Here is a 9,596-nt window from a genome sequence, read left to right on the forward strand (position 1 = left end):
TTTTTTTTTTTTTTTTTTTTTTTTTGAGATGGAGTCTTGCTCTGTCGCCCAGGCTGGAGTACAGTGGCCGGATCTCAGCTCACTGCAAGCTCCGCCTCCCGGGTTCACGTCATTCTCCTGCCTCAGCCTCCCAAGTAGCTGGGACTACAGGCACCCGCCACCTCGCCCGGCTAGTTTTTTTGTATTTTTAGTAGAGACGGGGGTTTCACTGAGTTAGCCAGGATGGTCTTGATCTCCTGACCTCGTGATCCGTCCGTCTCGGCCTCCCAAAGTGCTGGGATTACAGGCTTGAGCCACCACGCCCGGCCTCTGGCTCCATTTCTAATGTCATCTGTACCTGCCAAAACTTCTAAACCCATGTCGCCAGATATTTTTCTCTTTTATCCATCTGCTTACAGAACCATTTCAGATTTGTTCATTCTCTCTTTTGGGACCTAATCATATTAACTTTGGCTCTTATGAGTTCCTCTTTCTTCTGCTTTGAATTTAGTCAAATGTTCTTTTCAACTTCTTGAGGGAAAAGCCCACGTCGTTATTTTCAGAAATACCTTATTTCCTGATATTCACATTTAGATCACAGCTTCCCCTAAGGACCACCTCGATTTAATCCCACAAATCTAAGGGGCAGCCTTTCCCTTTATTTGTAAAATTTAGTTTTAAATAGTTCATCCATTCCCATCTGCTGCGTACTGTTTCATATTTTGTTGCAGTGGAGGAGAGCACAGTGGAGGAGACCGTAGCCTCGGCCTTCAGCCCGCCCGGTCCTGGGGCTCCAGGGCCACTGGCTGGGAAGAGGCCACTCCGGGGTACACAAGCCTGGCTCTGCTGTTAAAGCCGACAGCTGGGCCGGGCATGGTGGCTCACATCTGTAATCCCACAGCCTGCTTCACTCCACCTCTGGCGTTCCTGAAACAGCACTGCCGGCCAGGCCATTCCATATGGGACCCCCACTGGAAAAGGCTCTGGGGCTGGGGGAGCAGCGCCCATCCCCAAACAACACGGGGCATGAATGAGCCCTGGCTGGGGAGGCCCTGCCTGCATCCAGGGTAGTCAAGCTGCTGGTTCCTTAGCACATGGGGTTCGCTGGGCCACCCAGTGGGGGGACGCACTGTACGACCACGTGACCCTAGGCCCACGCACCCCTGCGCCTGCTCCTGCGCACATAGGGGAGACAGGGAGACCACCCGAGCCTCAACTTATGCATCCCTGCACCTGCTCCTTCGTGCACGGGTTAGACTGCATGACCACCTGACCCTCGCCCCACACATCCATGCATCCATGCACCTGCTCCTTAGTGCACGGGGAAGACTGCGTGAACAAGTGACCGTCTGCGCCGGCTCCTTCCTGCATGGGAAAGAATGCCTGACCACGTGACCCTCCCCACCCATCAGTGCACCTGCTCCTGTTGGCGTCCCAGAAGACTGCGTGACCACGTGACCCTCAGCCCATGCATCCTTGCGCCTGCTCGTGGTGCATCAGGGAATGCAGCCTGCGCTTCTGGGCTTAGCGGCAGCAAGGAGAGGGGCCTGTGGGCCACAATTGCAATTGCTGACCCTCACCAAACAGGGCTGATGAGTGGAGGGTGGAGTGGGAACACGGCCAGGGAGGAGCTCCCCAGGCTTCCGGGAGATGGGGAGGGTGCGGCTCTGCTCTGCAGTGCTATGAAAACTGCTTGGAGAGGGGGCCTCTGGGAGCCCCAGGTAGGAGGAGGAGCAGTGCTCCTGGTGAAGAGCCCTGGCATCTCCACCGCTCTGCCTTCACTTCACCCAGCTCTGGGCCTGTGCGCTCTTTCTCTGCCAGGCTCGGCCCACCCACAGGAGCCCAGAGCCCTCGCCAAGGAGAATAGGGCTTGGGAGACTGCTGTGGCTCCTTCCAGAAGCTTCTATGCTCCAGCACCTTCTGCCCACCCTCCTCCACAGGCCTCACCCCCCCATCCAGCCTCAGGTCCACCCACTGGGATCCTTCCATTCCTCATGCCCCCACGCCCTGGTGCAGATGGGTCTGGATGGACTCTGGCCCCCCTGGGAGATGCCAGAATGGCAGAGCTGCAGAGAGAGAAGCTGGCTAGGGCAGCTGCGGCAGCCAAGCCCTCAGCACTGGCGGGGGTGGCCAAGGGAGGTGCTGGGTAGGCAAAGAAATTCTTAGAAAATCCTGGCTAGACCTGAAACTCCCAGAACAATAGCCCTTTAAGGAAAGGGGCCTGGCCATGCGGTCTCCCAGGCAGCATTGCTGGAGACTCAAGCTCAGGTCGCTAAAGAGGAGGCACTGGGCACAGCCATTCCTTCCCGAGGCAGCTCTGCAGTGTCCACAGAGAGCAGGCGTGCGTTTTCCGAACTGAAGCCACAGGGACACATGGCAGAGAGGGCAGGTGTCTGTTCTCCTCACCTAAGCAAGGTCCAGCACCCTGGCTCAGAGGCTCCCACAGAGGCCCCCTTGGCACCTTCACCAGAGGCAGCAGAGGCAGTGTGCGGCCCAAGACAACACTGCAAGTCATGGACAGGGATAAGCAGGCTGTCGCATGGACAAGGCGGGCAGCCGTGGGGAGCCGGAGCAGCCTCCAGGCAGTGTGGCCAGAGGGTGGAAGGCGGAGGGACTCAGACAGGAGAAGATGGACCACGCTCCGGGTCACCACAGGTCAGGCCTCCACGCGGCAGCTAACTGGGGAGGACACTGTGGACACCTGCAGATGCTAAGACCTGCAACCTGACCCTCCTAAGACAAGCTGCTGATGGCTGTGGACCGGCTGTCACCATAGGACCCTGATCACCCTGAGAAACGCCAGTTGGAGGAAGCAATATGGTCACCCTGTGTGTCAGCCATAAATGAGGGTTTATAGCATAATCCTATGAGGAACTTTGTCTGAAGTCTGACCTATCTGAAAGTTGGCTACGATAGACGAAGGCATCCAGGCAGTGACCTGCCCACAGGCATGGAGAGCTTTGGTGCAGACTGCGGCCGCCAAACACTACTTCCCAGCAGAAGGCCCAGGGGTCCTCAGCCAGGCCTACTCCAGGTCACGGGCGGGAAATGCAGAAAGGAAGATGGGACAGCACGGCGCAGCCCACATTGGGGAAGCTGGCAGGGGCCTGGCGCGGGGGCTCATGCCTACAGTCCCAGGAGCATGGTGCAGCCCACATCAAGGAAGCTGACAGAGGCTCACGTCCTGAGGGCTGGCTCGAGGCCTTCCCAGCTCACACACACTCACGTGGCAGGGGCCCAGCAGCAGCCAACCGAGCCTGATGCAGGAGCACAGCAGACCGGTGGGAACTGACCCCCTCTGGGTCTAGATGCAACCAGCAGCTTCCAGAAAACCCCAGTGAAAACAAGGACATGCAATCAATCAGAAAATGCAGAGAACTCCACAAAACACAGAACTCCACAAAACAGCCCCAAACCATTGCAGCAAACAAGGAGGAGCTGGAGGACCCTCCTGATCCACACACACCAGAGGCCCGAGGGAGCTCGCTCACCCCTCCACCTTGTGGGGACACAGAGGTGCCCCCCCGGAGGGGGTCCTTGGCAGACATCGAATCTGCCGGCATCTTGGACTTCAGCCTCCAGAACGGTGAGAAATCCATGTCTGCTGTTTAGGAGCCACCTCGTCTGTGGTCCTTCGTGACAGCAGCCGCACCAAGCAGGGCAGGCGCAGGGGGAGTGCACGTGACGCCGGCCTGACCACACACCGTCATTCTCCAGGCTGGGGGCAGGTCCCAAGCCCACCGTATTATCACTGCTTTGGTGTTCTGGGTTGAATTTTGCCCCCCTTCCCCAATTCCTGTTGATGTTCTGACCCCCAGGGCTCCAGAGCGTGACTGTGTGGAGATGTGGCCTTTACAGAGGTGATGAAGGTAGACTGAGGTCATCTGGGGGCCCTGAGCCAATCTGCCTGGTGTCCTTATAAGAAGAGGAGATGAGGACACAGACACCCACGGAGGGACAGCCTTGTGAGGACGCAGGGAGAAGGCGCCGTCTGCAAGCCCAGGAGAGGCCTCAGGAAGAACCAGCCCTGCTGCGCCTCGGTCTCGGACTCCAGCCTCCAGGATGGTGAGAGAACAGTGTCTGTGGTTTAAGCCCTGTCTGAGGCATTTTATTAGGGAAGCCTGAGCTGAGAAAGACATTTGACCTATGTTTGAAGTTTCCCATGACAAAAAGTATAAAAGTGATGACTCTTGGTTTAAATGTAAACAAGGCCATCCTAATGTTGGCCTGGAACTCTCTGGAAGTCTCTGAGGGAAGGCACCGGTGGTCACAATGCCCAGGCCCAGGCTCTCTGATGTCAGGCAGCTGGCAAACCCCTCCCTCGTCTCTGCCAAGGCCACCAGGGCCAAAAGCAGCCCCAGGCCCCAGCATCGCCCGGCGTTTCACAATCAGTGCTGAACCCAAAGACACGACGGTCTCCAGAGAACATGTGGTCCCTCTCGTGTGCACTCACACCATCGTGGTGCCCGGCAGAGGAGCTGGTGCAGCCCACCAGGCGCAGTGATGCTGCGGCCCCTCCGAGCCCGCGTGTTGGGGATGTCACACTGCAGTGCTCCAGTCAGTGAGGGGCTCAAATGCACCTGCAACAAGGCAGGGGTAGAGGGGAGACTGCCCAAAGGACGGGGCCTGGAGACTCGAAGGACACGGGGCTGCGTCACCCCGCACAGGCAGCCGGGGCAGATGCTCAGTGCCAGCTACTCCCTAGCTCTACGGTTAGCGCAGTGGAGGCAGCTCACAGGAATCCTCCCTCCTGAAGATGCATCCCAACATTGCTGCTTTAATTCTGGAGAAAAAATTATCCCGACTCCACAGGATATGTGACAGTGCACTTGCAAATCCACGAAAGAATGTTCACTCCTCCCACGGTGAGAGGGCGAGCGCCAGCACACACGGGCGCCTGCCGTCCAGGGGCTGCTTCCACAGCCACATTCTGGGCTGTCTTTGCTTCTCAGACGCTTCTGATTTGTTCACAGAAACAGAGGGAGACTGTGTTCACAGGGGGAGTGTTCAGTCTACCCCATCTCCGGAGGGCACCAAAAGCACAGACCCGGAGATGCGGAGGAAAGACGCTCCTCTAAAGTGAAGCAGAAGGGAAGGGAGGCACAGGGGTGGGGGCTGCAGGCTGCTCCTGGGAGCCCTATGGGTCAGGGCTGATGCCCCTTATCCCACAGCACACGACCTGGGAGTCCAGGTGCTCCATAGCCAGGGAGGGAGGGAGGTGCTCAGTGGGAACTGGGAAAGGTGGGCTCTGGGGAAGGTGAAACAAAGATTCTGGTAAAACACCTTGCTGCCAAATTAACCTGTGCTGGGCTGGACAGACTGGGAGCGCCCACCCTTTCGGGGAGCCCTGGGAGGCACTCCTATGTCCGAGAAGGCTCTGCATCTCCCTCCTTTGAGAAATTCCATCGGCTCAAAAGAGGAGGAGAGCAGGTGTGTGGAGGGCGGGCACCGGCCTCCTGTCACGACCCGTCCAGGGCACCACGCTGGTGATGTCCGGGCTCAGCAGGAGACCGCCTCTTGGGGCGCCTCTCTCCATCAGGTTTTCCACCGAGCGCCCAGGTACGACCTGTGCCACTCAGAGCAAGGTGCCTCAGAGGGGCTGGAGGGGAGGGAGGCCCTGGCTGAGGCTGGCAGCAGGCATCCCAGGAGCTGAGCACACGGGCTGGGCCATCGGGAAGGCGGCCCCAGGCTGTGGATTTCATCACTAGTGGCAACAGGACAGGATGCTACCCAGGGTACCATGAGGGACAGGTGAGTCGGGGGTCACCTGTGCAACAAGCACCTCGAGCCAGTCGAGGGAGAAGCTCCGAGCCACGCAGGGCACCAGGGATGGATCCCGAGATGGTTGAGTTGAGGTCAGAAGCAGCACAGGCTGGTGCCTTGTGCCACTGGGTCAACGTTCAATGGCAACCCAAGCATCTTCGAGGCTCCCAGTCCCAGAGGAACACGCAGACGTGCGTGACTGGGGAGTGAAGTCACGCATTAGGCGGGGCCTGGGTGGGGAGAGGCACAGCACAGTGAGAGGCTGCCAGGCCCAGTGCCCGCCGAGCCGGCCTCCAGGTGGCAGCACCAGGGCCCAGCATGCCCGGAACTAGCAGGTGCCCTGACCTGTGGGCTCCCCCAACCCCTGAGGACACTGCAGGCCAGGGCACGATGCGGCCCAGGGCACAGAGGCATCGTGGCCACCCTCAGATGCTGAGGGGACGCACCAGAGGCCCGGAGGCCCCAGCCTGCAACCCAGTGCAGAAACCCAGAGCGGTGGGTGGCAGCCAGCCAGAGCTGCTCACGGACAGTGCCGAACAGAAGGAAAGGCCGGTGAGACCCAAGGACGTGGTTTAAGGAACAATACAACACATTAATAGACAGCCCCAAAACCAGTTAACTCCACACCCAGAATGGAGTGCACACGACATGCTAGAATTTGCTGAGCGAGATGAAGAGATGGGAGAGGCCAGGCCACACTTCCTGCATGTCACCCAGAAGGTCACCTCACTTGCCAAGGGAAAGGCAGAGAAAATCCTGCCAGGGGATGCGGCCGTGTGCCCCAGGAGCCTGTCCAACCCCAGAGAGCAAAAACACCCACCCGCTGTGGGAGCCTTGTACAAGTGGGGAAACTGAGGCCAGAGGGGGACAGCAGGGCAGCCTTCCCAGGTGGCCGGCAGGTCAGCACACAAGCCACAGCTGCAGGGTGGCTGGAGTGCAGGGGCCGCCCTGGGGGAGGTGGGTAGGTGGCAGGGGATCCACAGGCCTGGGACCCCCTCCGCTCTGTGCACTCTCGTGCCCCTGGGCAGTGACCAGTACCATCACATTGATGCCCTCAAGCTGCTACTCAGCCCCCTCCAGTGTGCAGGGCCCGCAGGCAACCCACCATCCCACCAGCTGATGTCCCAAACCCAGCCCTACCCGGCCCCGCTCCAGCCTTCCCTTCTCAGGGCACCGCCATTCCTATGGCCCACTTTCTCTCTCACCAACCCCCGTGGGTATCCCCTGCAAAATGAACCCGGCACCCACTCCCTCAGACAGCTTCCTAGCCTTCTGCAACTGGGACCACTAAGGATGGCTGGCTCTCCTGCAGGGGAGAGGGGGCCCAAACCTTCATCGACCCCTATCTGGCAGGGCAGCTGGAGAACAGTGCAGTCCCACTGGGGAGGCCAGGGCTCCTCGAGAAGCGAAGGGAACGGCAGCTTCTGGGGCTGTGCAGTCCTTGAAGGCTACCCCGGGGGCCTGGCCTCAGTCATCTCCAGATCCTCCCAAGAGGCCCTGAGGACAGGGGCACAGGCTTCCGGAAGCAGATTAAAGAGGCGAGAGGCAGAAACTGGAAGACTTTGAGGCTGGTGGGGGTGGGCAGGACCCACTGCTCAGGGAGCAATCTTGGTTGCTCTTGTTGTTACTTAGGAATTAATAGAAAGCAAGCTATTTGTAACCTGATTTAGATGAGACACAATGCCCAAAAACCGGGAACGAGCGAAGGACCCTGGGCGGTGTCAGGCCCCACACAGCCTTCAGACTTTCAGCAGACCCACCTGGGAGCACTTCAGATCCTAGGGCCACTCCCGACACGGGCAGGAGGAAAAAGGTACATCTAATTTTACTTCGCTTTCTCCTTTTGGAGAAAGAACAACTTTTGAAAGCACAGCAGTTCTCTGAGGCCTCCCACCGGACGGAGCTGGCACTTCCACCAGCAACCACCACCAGCCCGCCCTCAGCATCTGAGAGCTGGCGGGAGCTTCGGGAATCACCCACTCCCGTCCAGCACCCACAGACACACACCAAGCAAGGCAGCGATAGGAAACGCCCTCCTCTTCTGTCTCCCCAGTCACCAAAACACCTTTATTCATGTAACATGCCTTCTGGTCCTAACCAAACGCTGCATTCAAATACGGAATCAGCGGTCACGCCCACAATCAATTCTCATAGTTACGATACTGAACGCAGACGCGAAACGTGAGAAACTGGCATCGTGAACCCCTGCCGTGGGCTCTCTCTCCACACACAACCGTTCTTACCTTTGCAGACACGGCCCACACCCCAGGCGCTACAGACCCCAGGTGAGACCTGCAGGAGGCGGGAAGGGCTGCCAGGAGCGCAGGCCACATCACGGGGACAGTTTCATCAGGAGGAACGTTTGATGTTTAGCGGGTATTCCCATTTCTGTTTGCGTAATTTGCTCATTTATATAAATGTATATACATCTTTTGCCAAATTTACGTTGGGTTTCTTTTCTTTTTCTCACCCCTGTGAACACCCATTGTCTCCTTGACCTTAAATTTCGGTGAGGTCGCACTCTGGAGCTTTTCACCCCACCCCGTGCGACTACAGGAGGATCTGCGCCTCCCCGCAGAAACCCCTCTCCCCCAGAGCCCATGCTGACTGCTATTTATAAAGCTGTTTCTTCTTCGCTCTCCCACTCAAATCTAAAATTAAATATAGCTTTTCTAAAACTGAACTATTTTTCCTTTCAAACCCTCAACCAGCCACACCGCCTCCTGCTGCTGTCATCTCTACTCCACCGTCCTCACAGAATCCTCGGCACGTCGCCTACCCAAGGCTGTCGCCTGCGAGATGACAGTGTGTTCAGTGATTCCCTCTGAATTTGCAAATCGGTCCCGCAGTCCCACAGCGCAGCGATTCCCCTAGACCACTCTATTTACCATTTTCAACCCACTCCAGTCCACGGGCGTCTTACGAGGATGCTGCAGTGTTGAACAGGATCAAAGCCAGTCTGGTCTTGGCCATGCCCTAAACCATGACACCCTGTGACTGGAGAACCCCCATCAACACCCAACCAGCTCCCCCGTGAGCCAGCTTCTGGGATACAGGGAAGGCCCCGGGACCGCTGGCACCAGCGTAGTCACTTGGAGTGGACGGCATCATGCACGTAGCACCCCGGGGTGACACCAATGCCAGCTGGGCGGCGGTGCTGCATCTGTGGGACACTGGAGCATGACCTGGACGGCAGGCGGGCCTGGAGGAGCATGTGGTGTCTCTGGAGCCGAAGCCGCTCTCCGCGGCGTGGGTGAAGCCTGTCTCCCATGGCTTCTGAATGCCCTGGTTAGTCCTGCTTTCTGGAAACAGCCATGGCGGAGCACACGTTCCTACTGAGAGGCGTCCCACCAGCGTCTGAGGGGCACTGGCTCCGAGAAAACCCTGGGCCCCTAAGACGGCACTGAGGCCCCATATTCTAGCAAGCAGAGCCCAGGGAGTCACTGCGGTTACTTGCTCAGGCCCACGCAGGCCTCGCTGTGGATCTCCACACACAGCACCTCCGGCTGCGACCGCACAGCTCCTTACTTGCACCTGGGCTCACGGTTGGCTCTGAGGGATTGGCCTCCCTGGCGAGCCGCTGTTTGTGTGTCCCCGTTACCTAGGTCCTGTAGCAGATGTGGCATCAGAGACCACGTGGCCCCAACCCTCAGGGGACACCACCTGCTCGCCTCGCTCACCCTACGTGGGGACGTCGCCTGCTCGCCTCACTCACCCTACGTGGGGATGTCACCTGCTCGCCTCACTCACCCTACGTGGGGACGTCACCTGCATGCCTCGCTCACTCTACGTGGAGACGTCACATGCTCACCTCGCTCACCCTACGTGGAGACGTCACATGCTCACCTCGCTCA

The 9,596-nt window shown here is 58.6% G+C and overlaps 1 protein-coding gene across 1 annotated transcript in view; it reads right to left on the minus strand.

Moving 5' to 3' along the window:
• The window catches only part of LPCAT1 (lysophosphatidylcholine acyltransferase 1), a 73,876-nt gene that overhangs the window by 52,970 nt on the left and 11,310 nt on the right, over positions 1–9,596 (minus strand). The gene's annotated exons all lie outside the window — the stretch shown is intronic.

This window comes from Piliocolobus tephrosceles, chromosome 4 (genome assembly GCF_002776525.5).
Source record: "Piliocolobus tephrosceles isolate RC106 chromosome 4, ASM277652v3, whole genome shotgun sequence".
Classification (NCBI taxonomy): Eukaryota; Metazoa; Chordata; class Mammalia; order Primates; family Cercopithecidae; genus Piliocolobus; species Piliocolobus tephrosceles.